A 21,860-nucleotide genomic window follows, 5' to 3' on the forward strand; every position below is an offset into this window, starting at 1 on the left:
TCTTCCCTTCCTCCTCCTCCTCTCCACCCTCTGCACGCCAAATTGAGACCCATCGACCATGAAAAGGGGCAGAGATCCTGGATTGCCATTAACCCCCCTTGTGTCACTAGACTGTCTAACACACACACACACACACACACACACACACACACACACACACACACACACACACACACACACACACACACACACACACACACACACACACACACATATATATACACAAACAAACACACACACACACACACACACACACACGCCCTGGAGATATAATTCTGCTAAAGGTCTGTCTCCCCCTTCTTTAAAGAAACATGCCTTATCATTATGGCCTTGGCACAGACACCAGCACCTCTTCATGTCTTTTGTTCCTCAAGCTGCCCAAATGCACACACACACACACACACACACACACACACACACAGAGACAAACAAACACAAAGACACACACACACACACCACCCTGCCACAACTTGATTTCACTTTTAATTACTGCCATTTTGTACATCTCTTTTTCTTTTCTGTTCTTGTTTTATTTTTTTTTTGCCAAACTCACTTCATATAACGAAAATATCAAATCGCAAATTACAACTATAAATCTGAGGAGCATCATGAGAAGCGGAAGATTGGGTTTAGGGGGTCTGAGTTAAAATAACTGTCTGTCTAATCATCTGCACAACAATATTTGCTGTGAGGCATTCTAAATAGATTATCGCTAGTCCATCTGTGTCATCATTGATTTATAAAGCATTAAGCTGCTTGGAGAAGAGATAGGGCCTTGCCTTCTCTGCTGTTAAAGGGGCTTCTTGTCGAAATCAGGGGCACGCCAATGGAACAACTGTGGCACTCGTCTAACCTCCCCTTTAATCGTCAGGCGAGAGGAAGTGAAAATAGGACGGGCGTATCTGTGTGTGTGTGTGTGTTTTTTTTTTTTTTTTAAAGGGAAGTATGAATCCAAATTTTCTGCATCTCTTTTTGTTTGGTGATACAAAGAGACTGGGAGGAGGGGAGGAAGTACAGAAAAAAAAAATACACACACACACAGAGAGAGAGAGAGAGAGAGAGAAACAAATAGCGCACATAAACACATATGCACATACACACATGCAGAAAAAAAAAAAAAAAACAAGGGACATCATTAACATATGAATGCTATATGCAAATGGTAGGGAGAGAGCAGATGTTGTTGCATTTAATTGACCTATATGTGAATTGCATCCAAACCTTTCACTGTGTTTTCTGGGCCCACTGAGTACGGTTTTGACTGGCTTTCTAGTACCACTCAATATATGAGCAGGGAGCACAGCGATGTTAGCAGTGTTTAAACATAAAGAGGGAGACGACTAAAAATAAAGTAGAATAGAATCGAATTCTAGGGAGGAGAAAAGACACTGTGTCGTTTCCTTACTGATGAAGCAGCACTCCAGTTCTGTATTTGGTTACAATTTTGTAATAGTAGTTTTGTTTTAAGCAACTACTCACTATGATTTAATTCACAGTAATTCATTTTTTGAGGTACTTTAACATAAAAATCACATGATGAGCTGACGAAATATAGCTCAGATATCGTTATAGACTAAACTACCCAACAGAATGTAAAACTGCTAAAATAGCTAACCCAAGCAGTAACAGTAAAATGCTGCTTACATGCCAATATAATAATAAAGAAAATATAGTATCATCATTTGCTGTATATAATACTGTATCACTCTGAAATGGGACGTTGCGCATAATATGTATTTACATTTTTCTTAAAGTTATAATTCTTAAAGCTTCAGTCCACCTGAATATGGTGACACCTGTGGTTACCGGTGGTAACAGCAGCAGCCAAACCCAGCAACCCTTTCTCCTTCGTAGTTATTTTTAAATGTTGCGTATATGTTTTGAAGGAAACGCAATTGCTCCACGGATATTTGGTCTTTTCCAGTCCATGATTCTGCATTTTTATACCGGGCAGGATTTGCATGTAGTTGGGTTTAGGCTACATCCACACTAAAACGTTTTAGTTCTAAAACGCATCTCTTTTGCGGAACTGTTGCCTGGCGTCCTAACTACTCCAGAGTTTTTCAAACCCCTAAAACACAGACTTTTGGAAAGCTTGCTGACCCTGTTTTAGTTTGAAAGCTTCATGGTTATGTTTTACTTTTGGAAACGTTCACCCAGACCCCCATGTTCGTTTCCTGAATCCCAATTCCCTGATTCGTCACCCCTTTCCCGAACATGGATAACAAATTAAAAGCGTGGGCGACCTTGTTGTCTTTGCTAGCAGATAAGGTTATAATGCTACAACTGTCTACATGCGCAGGAGGCAAGCTAATGACTGTGAATGGTCATGTGATATGCGTTTTGGGGCATGTTAGAATGGATGGAGATCATTCCTGCTACAAAACTAAAACGCCTGTCTGGGTGGTGATTGTTTTTGCCGTAAGGGGGCGTTTTAAAGTGAAACTGTTTAAGTGTGGACGTAGCATTAAGCTTCAGCTTTTGGTAAAACCGATCGTTCCCAAACCTTCACCAAAGTACTTTTGCTGCCTAAAGCACAGACGGGACTGTGGAATCGAACCCAGGTCTGGGTGCGACAGTCGCGGGCTTGATACTGCCCAGTGTAACCACCTCCAGGCAACTCAGCTGCTGTTAATAAGTGTACACATTGTAAACAATAAATGTACACATTTCCGACAAAAGGTGTTTGTTGTTGCAGTTTATTTGTATAGAAATGTAATTTCTAGGAGACAGGGTTAGGGTGGGGGTGGGGGGGGCAACAGGCTGTTGATACTGTTGTCTAGCTCTGCGCACTAAGCTTTAACTATTGAAGACTGTTATATTTACCCAGCAATTGAGTATCACAAATATTAGGCCTAATTTGATATTTTGAATGAAATGGAGTGGCTAAGTCTCGCTCTCTAACAATAAGCTACAATTATTGAACAAGTGAGAGAAATACAAACAGAGACAGCCTTCTTTCTGTGAGGTCCGCAGCGTGAATTCAGTTGTTTCATTGTGCCTTTAAGTTATTATTACAAATTTAGGGTGCTGTCGTCTGCACCCTTTTTACACCAATTCACATGTAGGATGTGACAGAGGTGGGATCACAAATGGGAACACAAATTAGATTCATTTTGATAGCTAATTTCATACTGTATATCTTCATTTGATGTAACATTACAATGCTTAACAGTAAAAGCTATTTCATTTGATTATTTCAAGTATTTAATTATATTTATTAACTTGCTGAATTGAGCTTTGTGGCTGCGACAAAACATTAATCCTACTTCCTAAAAGGAGCGCTTTCATACAAGAATTTTTAAACTTTGCAGACACATTCATTTCATATCTTTCCTCATTATGTTGATTTCTTTTTTTAAATGTAAAATTACAGACCTTATGTTTCTTTCAAAACACATTTCCTGTTGCAAATTGAGCATAATTTTTAGGAGACATTGCTGGGCCCCAGAGTTGTGTTCGAAACTGTATGTTTTGCCATTATAATGGTTTGAAATGTGCAGATGCACCAGCTTTTATCTTCTGTATCATGTCCAGTACATGCACAGATGATTTCCTGTGAATCCCTTGTGCATGGAGACGCAATCTGAATACAGCACAGGGAAGGCAGACTTTGCTAGTTACACTGAAAAACATTATATACAGAGTGTAAATACAGTGAATGGCTATTGCTGAAAATACTACCATACATGGGGTGTGATATCAGGAAGATTTTACGGGTCAGACCTCTCTGACTTCCACTGTGGAGTAGCAGCAGTATAATGGAGTATTTTTACTAATTTTGAAAAGAGGTGAAAAGTGAAGAGTAAAAGAGAGTTTCTCCCACTGTTTGACACCTTAGGCAGCCTGCCAAGGCCCAGAGAGAAGGTGATTTTCAAAGTCTATTCATCTTTAGCTCTATCAGTCACCCCCCCCCCCCCCAAACTAGATTTTGTTCTGCAGCTTTAGATACAGATAGAGAAACACTGAGAGGAGGAGGAGGAGGAGGGAAAGTCACACATTTTACACTGCAATGTTTGCATGGGTGAGCCATGAAAAACACAGATGCTATTTTCATCTGGGCCTCTGCCTTTCTTTTTTTTTTTTTTTTTTTTTTTTTTTTATCCCACCCCCCTCAACACCACCACCACCACCGCTGCCGCCACCGCCAATCTTTGGGAATGTCATTAAATTGTATTAAATAGCCTTTTGTCCAGGGGGCAAGGACCACCCGATATATGATAATACATTAAGGCCCCAGTGTAGCAGCCACTGAGCCGAGACCATCTTAAGAACAAGCACGGTGTGTGTCATTATGTGCGCGAGCGCGTGCACATAATGTGTGTGCGTGCGCGCGTGCATATGTGCTAAAGAAGTGGAGCTGGAGAAGAAGAGAAAAAGCTGGGGAAAGGAGGATGAGGCAAGTTATGGGGTATAGAGAGGAATAGGAAGAATGTGATAGAGAGAAAGAGGGGAGAGGAAGGGAGGGAGAGAGAGAGAATGAGGTGGTGTGGCTGCCTGCCTGCGCATGTGGCTCTCTAACAACTGTGACACATACTAATAGAAACATACCTAATAAATTACAAGCTTTCAGGGTCTGGCAAGCTGACATTTTCTCTGTGCGCGGGACAATTTCATATCTGCGGCGCAAAGTCGAGGGGCTGCTGGACCAAATTGCATCACACAGAGATGCCAGAGGATTAGCATAAAAATTAACACTTAAATTTCAGCTTATTGTCAACCCTACTCCTGCACCGGCTGCCTCACAACAATCAATTCCTCTTAGAAATCTGATTAGATTCCATGACGCTTATTATCCCAGTCATGTCTGCCTGCCCCCTTCACCACCATACACACACACACACACACACACACACACACACACACACACATAGCATTGGCATACTCAGAACACTGGCTGCCATGACTGCCCAGACCATTTGTTTAAATGGAATTAAGGAGGAAATAAATCTATAGGTGTGGCATTTCTTTTGACACATGATGCCTCATTCTCTGCATGTGCGAGTGTTTATCTTGTGATTTCGTGTCTTCGGCGTGCACAAAAAAATCCATCCTGACAATGTTGATATTGTATCTTTTTGCAAGACAGTTCATTTAAACCCTCCTGAATGCTTGGTCGCAGCGATGGCCGGTGGTGGTCAACCACAAAATATGAGCGGTTATTAGTGGCCATTTTCCTCTTTTTGTTCAGTAAGACGAATGAGCATTTAATTTAAGTATTTAGATTACGATCTCAATGATTTGTCTCAGTCTTACTTGCAATCAAATGCCACCATGGTTTTATGTCTCTCTTTATTTCCACCTTCCCACCCTCTTTTAAAAATGAACTTGACCACATCTAATCCATCCTGGAGAACACACCAGTCACAAATGCTTTATGTTTACAGCCCAAAGCTGGAATGATGTTAAAAAAAAAAAAAAAAAAAAAAATTGTTATGAGATCTCATGAGGCTGTCGCAATGAAATATTTGTCAATAACAGTTTCAGTTGAAGCACATTGCACAAGTATGTACTAAAAGCACAGCACACGTTGGGTGGCTTTGGTAAGACTCTTGATTGTTTAGACAAATGGCATTTCATCGCATCCAGATGTCTTTAAGCTGTGCTCAACCGCCATCGCTGCTTTCCAAGGCACAGGCTGAATGTATACAAACATCTCCTCATAACTGCATTCCTCATCTGGGCCTGCGAGCGTCACAGCGCTCGTCACTGAAGCTTGGATGACAGCCCGCGGCACGGAGAGTTAAGATTTGATATTTAGATTTTTGAGGTAAATCTTCACAGGGGCAGAGTCTTTTCACTTGATTAGTTTAGCTCAGTCTGAGTTAAAACACTCAAATTAAATTTGGGGTTGAAAATGAGCAACACAAGTTATCTGAATAAAAGAAAAAAATAAAATAAAATAAGCAGGATAGGAGAAGTGGCAGGGGAACAGAGTACATCCTGGACCCGGACAGGCGTTATAACATAACACTGGTACAAAGGGTCCAGGATAAAGACGCCCACAGGGTTGAGAGAGGGAGAGAAGAAAGAGGGAGAAGGAACAAATTGTCTGATGTTCTAAGTGGATAACAACAGCTCCTGCTATGCAGCAGCGGAGGCGCAGAATAATTTAAACCGGCTACCCAGCTAAACCCCCCCCACCCCCCCACCCCACCCCACCCCCCCACCCCAACCTCCTTCCCCTCCCTCACCCCCCTGGCCACCACTCTATTCTTATGTTAACACGGCTAAAGAGGAGTGGGCCACCCAGCAGCAGCAGAGAGCAGAAACTTAAGTCCATCCTTCAGGAAAAATAATCCATCTCTCGGCCTTCTCTTTTCGCGATGTAACTTTACTCACTTAAACACACACACACACGCACACACGCACACACGCACACGCACACACGCACACACACACGCATACCGCTTGGTAAGGGAAAGGCTGAAAGAGATACAGAGGGGTGGGGGGGTGGGCGCACCGGCACGTTTACTGTGCCTTTAAAGCATATTACTTTTCAGACAAGAGTTTGAAGAATAATAAACCGGCTGCTTAACTGGGCTGTTTTCCCTTTCAGTTAATGCCACGCAATGGCAAGGCGGGGGCGAGAAGAATTCATAAGTCTTTAAATGCAGAGTAAACACTGCTTTCTTTGTTGATTGTAGAGCTCTGTTGTGTTTTTTTGTGGATCTTGCCCCCCCCACCCCACACACACACACACACACACACACACACACACACACACACACACACACACCTCCCTCCCTTCCCCTCCTTTTTCCCTCCTTCTCTTTCTTTGTATCACTCTTTTCTAATCGAGCTGCTGCTGTTGTGTTTGGTCTCCAAACAGCACATCTGAGGTGCACACCTCGGTGACATTTTATAGGTTCAAATCCCCAAGAATGGGAGCGAGAGAGAGAGAGTCATATTTTATACCGGCGGTTTATTTTAACGGGCGCTTGTAATTAACGCAGCATGTCCTTTATCTCCCAGCCATCTATGCCAAGGACTTTATTTAAACAACTTTATTGTGAAATGTTTGCGTTCTCAGCATTCGGCCAGGGCCCACACACAGAATATTATTTCATACATCAAGGGGAGGGTGGGGGTGTGTGTAGAGGGGTGGGGGGGGTGGGGGGGGGGCGGCTTTGGAAGAGTTTATGCTTTGAGCGGTTATTGTTTTTGATTACAGCAAGACTCTTTTTAAAATGGATCAAGCCCAGTAACCTTGCACACACACACACACACACACACACACACACACACACACATCTACTGACTCATACAGAAGTTGTGCGGGGCCGCAGGAGAACCTGTTTACAGAAGGTCTGTGCGAACCTGAAGCCTTCGCCGGGGCCAAATGTACAATCTCAGCATGATTTATGAGAGTAAGATCGCACTATTTATGTCCAAATGAGAGCACTTGTTTAATGCCGCTGCTTGGGGGCTTCTTTTTTGGAGTGTGTGTTTGTGTTCTTACAGAGTTTAATGGAATTTGATGGGGGGAGATTGCGTGTTTACACTTTGTCAAAATGACCCGGAGTTTAACACGCGGCGCTCGGCACACACAGGTGTTTTTTCACAGGGCTAACAATGCAACTCGCAAGATCAAACTGTGCAACAAGAGCGTCCCATCAAAAGCCCCACATGTTGAGCACGCTGTTGCAGTGTGTGATTGTCCATTTGTGGAGCAAATCTCTTTGTGTTGCACATACGATCGCTGCCTATAATGGTCTCACATTTTCTCACAAAGAACCTGATTTGGTAACATTTGAGTTTTAAAAGTGGACGGCTAAGCTGGTGTAAGCTGTCAGCACATTAGCGGCTACATTTGTACACTTGTGATTTGCCTTGTTTTCCTTTGTATGTGACTGCAACTGCAGAGTTGGACATTGGACAGGAGACAAATTTATATTGAAACCAGACAATAAAGCACATCTTCACTCTGCGGTCTTATGCACATCTTAGTTAAAGTATCCCCTATAAACACAAACCATAAATGCATAATTAAAACCACATTCATGCTACATTATGGGGTTTTTAAATATATATACACACATATATATATATATATATATATATATATATATATATGATGTGCAAAGGAGTCCAGGAAATATTCCTGATTCAATTCAATGACCTTCATAAAACACTCACAGCAGAGAGTCTGCTCTTATCATGTAATAATAGAGCATCCATGCTTATAATATCTACTGCGCCTTTTGGTGCCCCGTGCATTATCACGCCTGCAGTCCAGCAGATCAGATTGATCACAGCTAAGTTTAGTGTATTCTGCTTTTAGCACAGAGAGAAGATTGACAGTAAGAACATGCACGAGAGGGAGAGAATGACTCATGACGAAGGTTGTGAGCGAGCGGAGCTGCACGGCTGCAGCCTGCTGAGCCACCAAAAACACTTCAACAAATGGATTTCAATAGAGGGTTAGTGTGAGTGATGCCTTGGGCACTACTGTGTACAAAGACTTCACACACCACGACCTACTATAATAGAGGTACACACACAGCAGAGACTCGAGGACTGAAGGCCAAACAACTTGCTTTTGACACGTTAACACAGTATACGGCAGCCTCGTCCAGTCTTTTGTGTCTCCTGAGATCTGGCAACTATTTTCCTTTTTTAACTCGTGATCACTGAGTTACACTGGAAGGGTCGGCCGCATTTCACCAGTGCTGCAAACATTACCAGTGCAACACACACACAACGCACACACGCATTCACAAGGGCAGGCCAACTTTTTTACTCACAGAAAAAGTCCCAGTTTTACTCTGTGCTGCTTACAGAAACTGGACAGTATCCATCCTCCGACAAATTCCATTCACACACTCTGTCTCATACTAGTATTTACAGAATATAACCATGAGCTTTAGCCTGGTGGTTTTAGCTGCAAAACCTCCGCTACACACGCATCCTGCAGAATCAACGAGGCAAATCGTTGGCAGGTAATGTTTTGCTGATGCTAAATAATTGCATACAAATGTATTTAATAGGAGATGAAATCTTCACAGCGTTTTTTTTTTAACTTAAGTTAACTTCATAAGATATTTGTAGATAGCCAATGTAGCTGATGTCTAAACCCTCCTAGCTCCAAGGCTGTGGTTCTCTAGCTAACCCTGACCGCTGACTTGTAGGGTCAAAGGTTAGTCCCCTCACCCTGACCTATGACCTCTTTATAGAGGAGAGTAACACAAAAAGACCATTTTTTTCTGTAACTATCAATCAAAAGTGTCACATTCTGTTGAACAATGATCGTAACTGAAACAATCACCTGTTGAGGAGCAGAATTTAAAGGACAATTCCACTTTATTTCAACCTGGTATAGTCATACTAGGTCGTGGCCCATACATGTGGCTATTGTGGCTCTATGAGTCATACTAACTCCTACAGCCACTCAACAGCCATTATGCTAACTATACAGGGATATATATCTGGGGCAACTGACCTAATCACCTTGCATAACACAACTCTGAGACGTCATGTTACTTTTATTGTACGGATAGTTTTTTTTCCTTGGGAACAATTATCCAACACTATTGTAACTTTTCTCTCAACTACCATTGTAATATTGGGTCCAGGAATAAAACCAGATGCTAGCATTTATTTACTCAGTGTTTAACTTGTTGTATTCACTTTTTCATACCATATGGAGTCGGCCTGTGAAAAGAAAGTCTTTGGGAAAACAGTGTTGATAAGTGCCGCAAAATCATTTCTGCTCAAATTACTCCCATCCCTGAACGGATCTAAGTTTCCCAGGTCTCCCTGCAGCTAAAGTTTTCCCTCTCAGTCGACTGTTGAGAGCAGCGACCGCAGAAACAGCGTCAGCTTCCTGAGATCCATTGTCTTTCGGGACGGTCCCGTTGCCTTTGTGTCTGTTTGATTCAGCTCCTCGTCTGTTTACTCCAGTTCGGATAAATACGGTCGACCACCACGATGAAATGACTCGTCCCTATTATATAATATAACACAACTGCAGTGATAGCGTAAGTATATAAGCAGTGAAAGTCGGAAAGTCGTCCCCACACACTTAATCAAACCAGCGTGTGCGGATGAATATGAAAGGTGATTAGGTCCGCCGACAAACTGCTGACAAAGATGTAGATCCCTGTGTAGCTAGCAGCTAATTTCTGTGTTTATTTTCAGTCAGATTCAGACAAACATTTGAAATGATTCATGTAAAAGTCATGTTTATTTGGATAGCCGGACATGGCTCATGCTGATTGCCCCTGATATATGCTGTTTTGTGCTAGTCACACTAAGCCACATTTATGAGAAATTCGCTAGATTGAAATAAACTGGAAATATCTGTTTGCAAGTGGCTGATCTTTCAACTTGCAGCTTCCTTAAGACGAGACAGTCTGTAAAGCCTGAAGGACTAGTCTGGTTCCCCGTACTCCACATTGTAAGCCAGTGCTTTACAAGGCAGATCTCCATCACATACACGCCATCTTGGGGAAATCATTCTAAAATGGCCTTTTAGCCCTGTCAGGATTTATTATGATCTAATTTTTGCATCTAATCCATATGCAACGTGTGTGTGTGTGGAAGTAACATAAAATTGAAATGATTTAAAATTAAAGAATCTCGTCAGAAAACCAACGTTTTATGGTTGTGAAAATGCACACACACACACGCACATGCACGCACGCACATGCACGCACGCACACACAGAGGAGACAAGACCTTATTTACACTGCCACCAGAACAAGCTGCACTGTTTTATCATCATGATGAGAAACACATATGAGAAAACATTCTTACTTTCCCTGTGGATTCATGTGAGAAAGGTGGAATCTACCAAACCATTTTATTCTGAAAGGCCCATGTTGGCCTTTACACTGCATGCTCACTGTAGCTGTGTGTCTGAGCTGCTGTGCTGTGCTTCATCTACTGTATTATGTCCCTGTGATGTATAAATGCCACACAAGACTTTACTTAAACAAAGCCTCTGACCAGACAGACCAGAGTATGTGAGCAGATGGAATATTTGTGTTTTAGTTAAACTAATTTTTCTTGTTAGTGGAGCTGCTGCGGAGGTTTGTGGAGGTTGAGGTCAACAGGCAGAGCCAAAGAAACACAATTTGTACAACCAGCTGAAGACAAGTTTAAGACTCTGTGTTACGAAGGATAATAGAGCAGTTAGCTAATGTTTAACGCCTATATACTGTAAGCTATCAAAGCTAGTTAACTAGCCTGCATGCTCGCTAACCAGCAGCATTAAACTGTGGCATTCAATGCACATTATCTTTGTCTTCCTGGTTGAACCCCTCCATCCCTATTTTTCCCTCTCTTTCCACCTTGATGTAATTTTCCTTTCCTTTCCTTTCCTTTCCTCTCCACCCTCTGTATCCTGCGCAGCCCTTTCCCAGTCTCCTCCTCCCCTCTCCCCATATGTTGTGGTGTGAGAGGCTATAAGGGGATAAAGTGAGATGTAGACACTTCTTTAGCCCAGCCGAGGACAAACAGATCGAAGATAAAGAGCACCTAGCTGCTGGGTAAGCCGCGCACTAAGAACTGCTATCCTCTCCTTCCTTCCTTGTCATCTTTCCTTCTCCTGTACGCCATCACTGCCCCTTCTTCTTCTTGATTTTACTTCTTTTCCCAATGAATCGGATGTGTTGGGTTGACATCCTCTTTACTGTTCCACATAAGAGCAGCCAGTGTCAGATAGATGCTTACAAGCTGGTTTAAAAACACACTCAAGGTAAAAGTGCTGTGAGGAAAATAATGTCTTTTTAAAATGTAATTGGTTTACTGACTATCTAAAGTCATAGTGTACACACACTCTCTTCCTCACACCCACATCTACACACAAATACACACACACCTCATTCCCAAGCGCCCTCCAGCCCAAAAAGTGAGGGTAGTAGCCATTCACCAGAGTTCTATTGATCGTACCTGGCTATGCCAAATCCTCTACTGTGTCATTCAGACCTTTTCAATTTTTAATCACCAGCTCCAACATCAGAACAAGTCCCTGTACTGCCAAACACACACACACACACACACAGAGTTATTGTACACACACACACAGGAAAGAATGCAAAAGCCACGAACACACACAGCTGCATGTGCACACAAAAACTTAAAAAACATGCATAAACACTCCTCTACACTTACTACCCACAGTACTTCAAACACCCTTACCCCCCCCCCACACACACACACACACACAAACACACACCTCCCTCCATGACACACAAAAAGACACAGATGCACAGATGTGAGCAACAAAGCATATTTCTGCAGACAGTTCAAAACCAGGGATTGTTCTCTCAATTCCAGTTGACAAATAATATTAAGATCTACATGCAATACTGAGACTGTGTTTCTGTGATTGTGTGTGTTTGTGTGCGTGCGTGCGTGGGTGTGTGCGTGTGTGCGTGAGAAAGAGAGAGGGAGGCATATAAAACCATGTGTTATCACCTGGCCCCGTCTTGTGCCCAGCTCCAGACTGTAGCCAGCTTTGACCTTGGGCTCTGCCATATTCATTACATCATTAAGTTACCTCTTCATTAACTTTTCATTGTTTATGGAGAAGGCATCGGGAAGGAGAAGGGGGGGGGGGGTTGAAGTGGTGGTGGTGGTGGGGGTTCTATCAAAAAAAAAAAAAAAAAAAAAAAAAAAACCTTATCCATAGCTGGGCATCTGGGCCCTGTTCTGCCTGCCTGAGCGTCCCTCCCCTGCAGTGTGAGGGAGGGGGGTGGGGTGAGGTGGGGGGGGTGGGGGGTGTAATCTGGAGATTAGACAAGAGGTTTTGTTGAAGGTTGCTGATTTGATTCTCCAAACTGAAAGACTGGGAAAAGTGGGTGGGGAAAATTAAGGGAAGAAAACTCTCCTTCAACAAATACCTCCCTATAGCACCCTTGATACTCAACCCCCGGTTAGAGGTCGCAGGTTCCACTTACTTTTAGTAACCGACAACCAAGCCGGCATGCGAGTCAGGCAGGGTCCGAGTTACACTCTGATCAGGTTTGGTAGGGTTCCAATCTATTAATGTGGGCCTTGGATCTGTGTGTCAATATGTCTAATATCCAAATGGATCCAAGCAGACTCAATATCTGCCCTGATCACATGGTGCATTATAATCATTGGTGGGAAAATATATTTTTTGGAGCTTGATTTGTAGCAACAGCAGCAGTTTGTTTAGTAAATGCCCAAAAACAGGCATACACATGTTCAGATATTGGCAAAGCCCTCAAGCTTCCATAGGAATCACAAATCTTGTTTTGTTAGGGGCAGAAGAAGAAGAGCACCATGTTGTTTTAAGCCACAAAGACCGAGGTTGGGGTGGGTGAAGGGGTGAACAAAACTTTGGGACATAGCTACAGGAGACCAGTGTTCCTCAATGCAGGTTTCATTTGATAATGACTGTGATTGTTCCTCAACCTAACCCAACTAATTACTGTTCCCTTGCTTAGTAGGTTCAAATCATCACATTCCTTCTTTCCATCCTTTCAAATCCTCCAACCTGAACAACCCTTTTCAACCCTCTGATACAACAAGTGTCTCCTGGAATAGCGTCCCCACTGTGGCAGGCGTACCAGACCTTTGTTGTCATGGTGACATTCATGAACATGCTGACTGTCCCGAGACCTGTGTTACCTACCTTTCTGGCCATGGTGACTATAATAACGGTCATGGCTTGGCTAGGTTTAGCCATTAAAACTATTTGGTTAGGTTTAGGAAAAGATCGAGATTTGGTTTAACATAAGTATTTCCTCAACATTACACGATCTTTGTTGTCATGGTTACAATATTAACTACGTGGTTACTCTCACATGGGAATTCAACACAGCTCTCCTGTGTCATGTTCCTGTGTTTTGTTGACCCATCCATCCACCACAACCTCCTCCTGACGTGGACTTTATCACTCTTTATACTACGTCTATACTATACTACGCATATGCTTTATTTGGAGAACTTGTTGGTGTTGCCGCTCTTCTGGATCACAGCTGCTTGTTAAACAGTGTTGTTTCATGGGTGCGTTGGGGTTGACCACATTTTGAATTGTGTTGAATTGTCCTCTGGTCTTAGGGGACTTGGTTTGAGTGTCCTCCCATCCCTTTTGGATAAGATCTCTATTTCTGAAACTGTGTTTCTGCATGTTGTTTTGGTTCACTCCGACCTTCACCCCCAACCGCTCCAGTATTTTTAATGTGCGGCTCCCAGTGAGAGCGAGTGTAACTGTGTGGAGTGCGGAGGAGCAGAGCGTCACTGGCAGTAAGTGTTTAATCTCCTTAATGTGCAATGTGACTTTTGATGACAATTCTTCACTTGTGAAAATACAAACATAAAATAAAATAAAAAACACTGCCTACAATTGTATGATCTGTTACGGTGAAACATCATCTATCTTAAATCTGATTGTGAACATATTTGCGAGTACTGGCCTTGTAGCCACCAGGCGCTGTTGTGCTTCCACACCACTCTGGTTTTCTGTCATTAGCGATGCATCGCCCCGACCGCAGGCACAGATTGTGTTTTTAAAAAAAAAGAAAAAGGAAAAAAAAAAAAAAAAGTCCTTGCCAGCCACCATCTACCATTGCGGGCCAATTATAAATGGCAAATCACTATACAGCATGGCTCATTCACTTCCCCCCCTCCCCTCTCGCTCTTTTTAACGGCAATGCCTGGCCAGACTCCACTGCTTCTCTTGAATAACATGTGTAGATGGCCCTTTGTGTTACAAGCTGCTGGACACTTGTTAGTTCACACTTTTTCACGGAGAGAGCTCAGAGGGGGAGAGAGACCGATAAACGAAATACTTTATCACCTTGAGCTTTTTTTTCAGACGTTACAAAGTGTGAGTCTCATTCTTTTTCCAAAACAGTTTAACATAATATGAGCTGAGATCAAATTGAGCTTTTGTGCAAGTCCTTATGTCATATTAACAGGTAAAATCCCCATAAATAATCTAAGTACAAGGCTGGTTGACCATTTACTGAAGCCTAATACATTAAGGATAGTTAATACTTCTGGAAAAAAAACAAGGGACCAAAAAAAATCCTAATATAACTTTAAACATGCTGTGCACAAAACAGATATCAAAAAAGAAAACCATGGTTCAGGTTTCTCCTTTAGTTTCTCCTTTTGCTCTCAATGAAGATTAATATAGAGCAGGATTAATGCCAAAATAATTCTCTCTTCATACGAAAAACAAACGAAAGGGGGAAAAAAAAGCAAGAAAAGCAAGACATAAAGAAAGTGTCTTATATGTATTTTTATGGTTTTGGATGCCAATTAGTGTGACATCGCTGCTTCTTCTTTAAAAGTTGTAAACTTAAGCACATCAGCAAAGATAATGAAGAAGTTGTCAGCTAGTTTTTGCTGTGATCAGAAATGTGCTCCTTCAAACTGCATTGATGCCCAAATCCCAGATCTGCTCTCTGCCCGGCCGCTCTCTCTTTGTCTCTGTGTTACCTTGGGTCTTAACCCAAGACATGGTCTCCAACATCCACCGACTGATGTGCAACTTCTTACTTAAGCTGAGATTAAATAAAAAGCCAAAAAAGCATGATATTCCCTCTCTAACATCCAGTCATCATGATACAAGGACACAAACCATCACACATATAATGAGGGAAGAATCAGACCCTGTGCTCAACTCCACTGGAGCTTCAGGTATGAAATAATATAATACATGTTTTAGAAATAAAAAAAAGCCTAAAAGAGTAAATGGATGATTGCAACTGCAGTGTTTGCATGCATACAGACCACAGACAGTGAGTCAGTTGATGTTATCTTGCAGGTCTTGTTTTCCAGCAAGTTGAACTGCTGAAAAGAATGTGTGCAAATACATCAGGTCACTTGCTGTTGATCTGGTTTACTGTGGCAGCAAATGAGATGAGGAGTAATTGGCAGCCAAGTGAAAGACCAGATCAGCAGAGAAATGTTCCGACTTTTCTCTCTTCACATTTTAGGGACCATGGTGTAAAGTAAATAAGCATTTGAACAAAATAAAAAACTAAATCAATCAACTAATAAAAATCAAGTAAAATCACCAAAAGCTCTCTGATAATGAAAGTATGCTTTAAGAAGAGATTTAAAACAGGTCACTGATTCTGCTGACCTGATTTCCTCAGGCAACTCGTTCCACAGCTTCAGGGCTCTGACTGAGAATGCTGCATCACCTCCAGTTTTCAGCCGCTTTTTGGTGACAGATAAAAGATCTCTGCCTACATACTGATTCATGCGCAACTAAGGGATCAGATATAAGGCACGGAGAAAGGTCATAAGCAATTAGATATTACAAATCCATTCTAAAACATACTGGGAGCCAGTGCAAGGAGGCTAAAACTGGTGTGATGTGGCCACCTCTCTAGGATCTTGTTAAAAGTCTGTCGGCTGAGTTCAGTAGTTTTTGACATCATATGGGCAGTCATGTAGTGAACTCAGCATCAGTGGCTCTTACAAGTAGGTACATCTGTGTGTCATCTGCATAACAACGAATGGAAATACCATCTCTATGGATGATATGTAACAGGGGAAGATGTACAGAGAAAATAAAATAGGCCCCGAAAGTGAACCCTGAGGGACACCATACTTGACAGGAGTACAGAACCTCCTGTTAAACAGGTCTGAAGAGAAAATTTTTAAAGCTGTTCCAGGTTTTCCTACCCAGTGCCTCAGCCTGTCTCAGCACTAAGGTCCAGAGGCTGGACTAAAATTTTTCTGAAATGTTGTTTTCTACTGTTAAAAGCAACTGCTCGGACACATGGTTTTCAAAAAAAAAAAAAAAAATAAGTAAAAGGTATCTTAGAGTTCATGCACCTGCAACTACACACTCGCAAAAAAGCCATTCCTCTGTCCTTGGCTGATGAAACACATTCAAGGTGCTTCAGTCTCCCGACAGCACAGCGGAGGGCGCGAGAGAGGCAGAGCTTCACAGAGAGTGAAGGAGTCGTGAGATGAGATGGATTTTTGTGTGTCTGACAGGTAACATCCAACCTGTTTTCTTCTCCGTCTCAGAGACAGTTGTGTCTGCCTCGGAGCGCTACTGTCAAGCTGATCTATGATGGAACCACTCTGACTTCCCTTCTTCATGTTAGCCTTATGGCACTATTCACAGACAGTATGTTCAACACTCGAAGGGAAGCCCGTTGCTAAACCTGCTTCAGTTCTAGAGACAAGTGTTGCGCAGGACTCATACAGAGAGAAGTATAAAATCCAGGATATTTTTCTCTAGTTCTCAGCAGACTGGGGTTTTAGAAAAGGTTAGCATAGGGTTAGAGTGTGCAGACATATGAAACTTATTTTACCATCCAACATTATCATTGAAATGTTGCATTTACAAAGTAATCTCTCAATCAAAGGCTTAAGCTGTGGAAATGATCATGATTTCTGAGCTGCAAACTGAGAATATGACCAGGGTTCAACTTTTCAGAGACAGTGTTTTCAAATTTCATTATTGTATGATTGTGCATGTGAGTCTTTTGTGTATTCTGCTGTGGTTTTCCTAGTTTAATGTGACGCACAGCACAGTGCTGGCTGACTCCAAATGATTCACCTCAACTTCACAAGTGTAAGCAGCGTTCAAAACATTTCAAAACAGATGTAGGTGGTTGTTACAAGTGGAAATACGAGTTGCTGTGTAAAATGCAGAGGTGACAACTTGGATCAATAGCGTTAGCGCTAGTGCTGAGTGAACAGCGTTGTCGTCATCAGACCACACACACGGGCCTCGCACGCACCCGTAGCAGCTTTCGCTATCTGACGGAGAGCACCGCTAGGGAAATGAGGCACTGTGAGTTTGTGTGTTGTGCACGTGTGTGCGGCAGAGAGAGAGAGACCTCAGAGCCCTGGGGATAGTGTGTCACATAAGCTCCATCACACGGCTGCTTTATTGGGCCTGGCATGGGTCAGACCCCTACTGTCATCTTCAAATATGCCCGCCACCTGCTCACACACACACACACACATACACACAACCATGCACACACATCCATATGTGTACGCACTCACCATACACACACACGCACACACACACACAACCATGCACACACGCTCATGCATACACAAACCAGCACACATGGCTTGCAAAGAATTCATCTGGTGTTTTCTTGTAATTGCAACAAAAACACCAAATCTGGACATGTCACGTTCATTTCCCAGGACCCCAGAGTGGAGGGCTAATTTCAAACAGCCTCCCCCCCTCACTCTGCAGACCTCTGTCCTTTTTTCTCCACCCGCCCCTTCTTCTTCTTCTTTTTCTCCTTTTTTTTTTCATCCTCTCATCTCAGAGGAAAAGAAAGGCAGTCTTTTATACAGCGGCCAGTTCTGCAGACGGTTATTTGCTTAAGAGAGGCAAAACTGACTGAAATTCTTTATTCGTCTACCCGGAGAGTGTTTGTGCCACTCTGCCTTCAGATTCCACATGTCTAAGATATACGCCCAGGCCTCGGTTCCAGCAACTCAGCCGCCAATAATATAAATTAGCAATGCAATAAGATTTGCAATGCCGCCACAATCAGCCCTGAATGCACACGCAAATCAGTCGCTTTCTGTGACTTTACAGATTCATTTTTTTCTCTTGATCATTTCAATACAATACGATTCAGCACATGATGCAGACGTGCTCTATATATGTGCATACTGTCCACACGGACGGTGTGTTGCGTTGTGTGTGTGTATACTTTGAACATTTTATGTGTTCATAGTCATAGTTTTCAAGCACTGGAGACATATGAATCCACTCATTAGCTTCTTTTAACTTTTAAAAATCAGCTAATGTGTGTAAAAGTGAGATTGATGTGTGTGTGTGTGCCCTTTTTTTTATTCCCCCTTCTTTTCATGAGCATAAGTATGGTTGTGTGTGTGTGTGTGACTGTGTGAATCAGTATGTGCATGTGTCTGTTCTGTTGTGTGCTTGCCTGCCTGTATGTGTGTGTGTGTGTGTGTGTGTGTGTGTGTGTGTGTGCGTGCATGTTCCCTGATGGAGATAAGTCTGAGTGGTTAGGAGGGAACAGATGTCAGCTGGTGTCGGCTGCCAGGAAGACTGAACAAAGCCAATCACGTTGCCTTCCTGTCCAAAACGCATGGCAGAGGGAGACCTGCATCTAACAACAATTTGTGGCATTAACTCTGAGCATGCCACCCTGGCTGTACACACACACATACACACACACACACACACACACACACACACACACACACACACACACACACACACACACACACACACACATACACACACATAAATATACACACCACCATCATCCTGTTTGGAATAAATCTGGTAAACAACTGGTGGAGATATGAAAGATTGCAGGGGGAACTAACAAAATGGCGTCTGTAATATGATCTGCCCTTGTTGCTACAGTAGCTTAATCATTCATAAGCCTGTACAATGGAGGGACTGGCTGGCATTACTGAGTCACTACCGGGGTCCTTTCTTCCTTTCTTTGAAAATGATTCTTTGCATCTTATCATTCATTAAATCACACGTTCAAAATGCTGTAAATTATGTGTCGATTTTTTTATATAAAAGAAAAAAAGAACTCAATGCTTCTACTGTCACATTATGTAATAATTGCAGTGTTACAATTGTCTATTTGTCCAAAATCTGTTATGACACTCTGCTGCTGCTGCTGATCTGTTACGTCGTAGTTTGCCTTACTCACGTCAATCATCTGCACAGAGAGCTACGTGGAGCACTCCTTGTCATACGGTGTCAATGACAATAAAGTTCACTTTAACTCTCCCTCTCCTTTCCCTTTGTCTCTGTTTTAATATCTCCCTCTTATTCTCTCTCCATCAAACACAGTGATATCAGGAGGAAGTGAGTAAGTTCACGCACTGGGATAAAAATGTAAAAGACAAATTTTGGATAACGCACAGATCGAAATTCTTTTTGAACATGAGAGTGAGAAAAACATGTTCACTGTGTATTTTAAACCAGTGGTTTTCAGGGACCACCCGGCAGTCCACGAAGGGGTTCCTAGGGGTCCCAAGCAAAAAGGAGAATCATTTATTCAAGTAACACAATGACAGAATGTATGACTATTTTGGTTTTGAGTTTCAAACACTTTCTGTATTAAAACATCTAAAAGCAAGCTTATCAGATGAGGGTTCATCACATCGTCTTAATTGTTTCAGTTTAGGGGTCGTTGATGTGAGTAGGTTTGAGAACCACTGTCCTAAACAACAAGGAGCAATGACAGGAGAGACTAACACAGCAACACATGCACACATACACAAAAACACAAAATAAAAAATGCAAACATATCCAAATTAAATCAGGACATATCTCATAAATGTCCACCACCATTACAATTTTATTACACAAATGTAATTATACGTCCAGACAGAGCGGAGAATCTGGATTTGCTGATTCAAAATTCTCTAAAAACTGAGAGGAATGTGAAACCACACATTCCTCTTTGTCTCAAGCCTGAGTTTGATCTCAGTGACAGTCACACAAATGATGGGCAGAAAACTCCAGGACTGAACCGTCTCAGCCCAGATGCGGGGAGAGGGATAAAATGGTCAGATCTGGGGCTTAGATGTTGCTTTTGGGCTAATCAAGCTAAAACCAGAGCCACCTGAAATCTAAAGTCCTGCAGGTTCCATCTGATCCAGTTTGACCAGACTTTATCAGGAAGAAGACAGTCCCCCATGTCTCCACAGACACAAAAGTAGAAGAAGAAAAACAGCAAAGCAGACACACTTAAGCATCCAAATATATATGTGTATATCTATATATATATATGTGTGTGTGTGTGTGTGTGTGTGTGTGTGTGTGTGTGTGTGTGTGTGTGTGTGTGTGTGTGTGTGTGTGTGTGTGTGTGTGTGGCAATCATCATGGCATCTTAGTCCTGACTGACAGATCCTTAGGGATTGTCTGTTACAAATCTGCTGACCTTTGACCTCCCCAATGAGTTGTAAAAACCACACTCCATTTCCCTTAAGACGTTAACAGCCTGCACAAGTGGTGAGCGCGCACATGTGAGAGTGTGTATGTGTGTGTGTGTGTGTGTGTGTGTTTGTCTCTGTCTATGTGTGCATGCCGTGTTTGTGTGTGTGTGTGTGCATGTGTGTGGTGTAACCCTGAGGTTAAAGAGCAATCTGCAGCCAATTAAGCGCTTCACTAGGAGGGCCCTGCTTCCATAAATGAGAGGAATGCTCTACAAGCTTAAGAGAGGGGGACTTGACTCAGTGCTTTGGAAGCAGTATACAGTACATGTGTGAGTGTGTGTATGTGTGCGGTGGCTGTATGTCATGGCTCAGATGATTACATCGCAGGTTTGCGTGCTGGTAACAATTAAGTGTCAGGGAGCTAATGTAAGAGTTTAAAAGTTCACTACAGACTGAGGACGGGGTTTGAGAGCAGCAGGCCTCACCTACAGTTTACCACCCACAGAGCCAATCACAGCCAGTCGCTCCCAAACCTCTGAAGAACAACAGGTACGGAGGGTAAAAGTTTAATATAATGTTGATATGCATCAATGTGTTTTGACAAAATTTAATTTAGAAAAGAAAAAAGGAAAGAAGAAAAGGCTGTCTGCACTCTGTCACTGCTCCTAAATGTTTATTTTCTCTTCAGCTGGATCCCTGGTTTAGAGGGAAGTGGATCGCTGTTGGTGCAGCTACTTTCCCCTCTCTGGAGGTCTGGTGTAACGTTGTACATATACACTGTGCATATGATGAGGGCGGATTCACGTAGTGGACTTTTGTTGTGGCTTTTTAGAGTTTTAGAGTTTGTGATGTCTGCTTTTTATATAAAACTGTAGGAAATGAGAATTAGCAAAAACATTGAGGCAACCAATTAACGCTGTGTGTTGATCACTGATCATTTTACTGAAACGTGACGGAAAAAATCTGTTTATGTTTGAGTGTGACGCCTTCAGCTGAGTCAAGTCAGT

At 42.4% G+C, this 21,860-nt stretch overlaps 1 protein-coding gene across 6 annotated transcripts in view; it reads right to left on the reverse strand.

Moving 5' to 3' along the window:
* Positions 1–21,860, reverse strand: part of znf536 (zinc finger protein 536) — a 278,944-nt gene that overhangs the window by 152,081 nt on the left and 105,003 nt on the right. The window lies entirely within an intron of this gene.

The sequence above is a fragment of the Seriola aureovittata genome, chromosome 1 (assembly GCF_021018895.1).
Source record: "Seriola aureovittata isolate HTS-2021-v1 ecotype China chromosome 1, ASM2101889v1, whole genome shotgun sequence".
Classification (NCBI taxonomy): Eukaryota; Metazoa; Chordata; class Actinopteri; order Carangiformes; family Carangidae; genus Seriola; species Seriola aureovittata.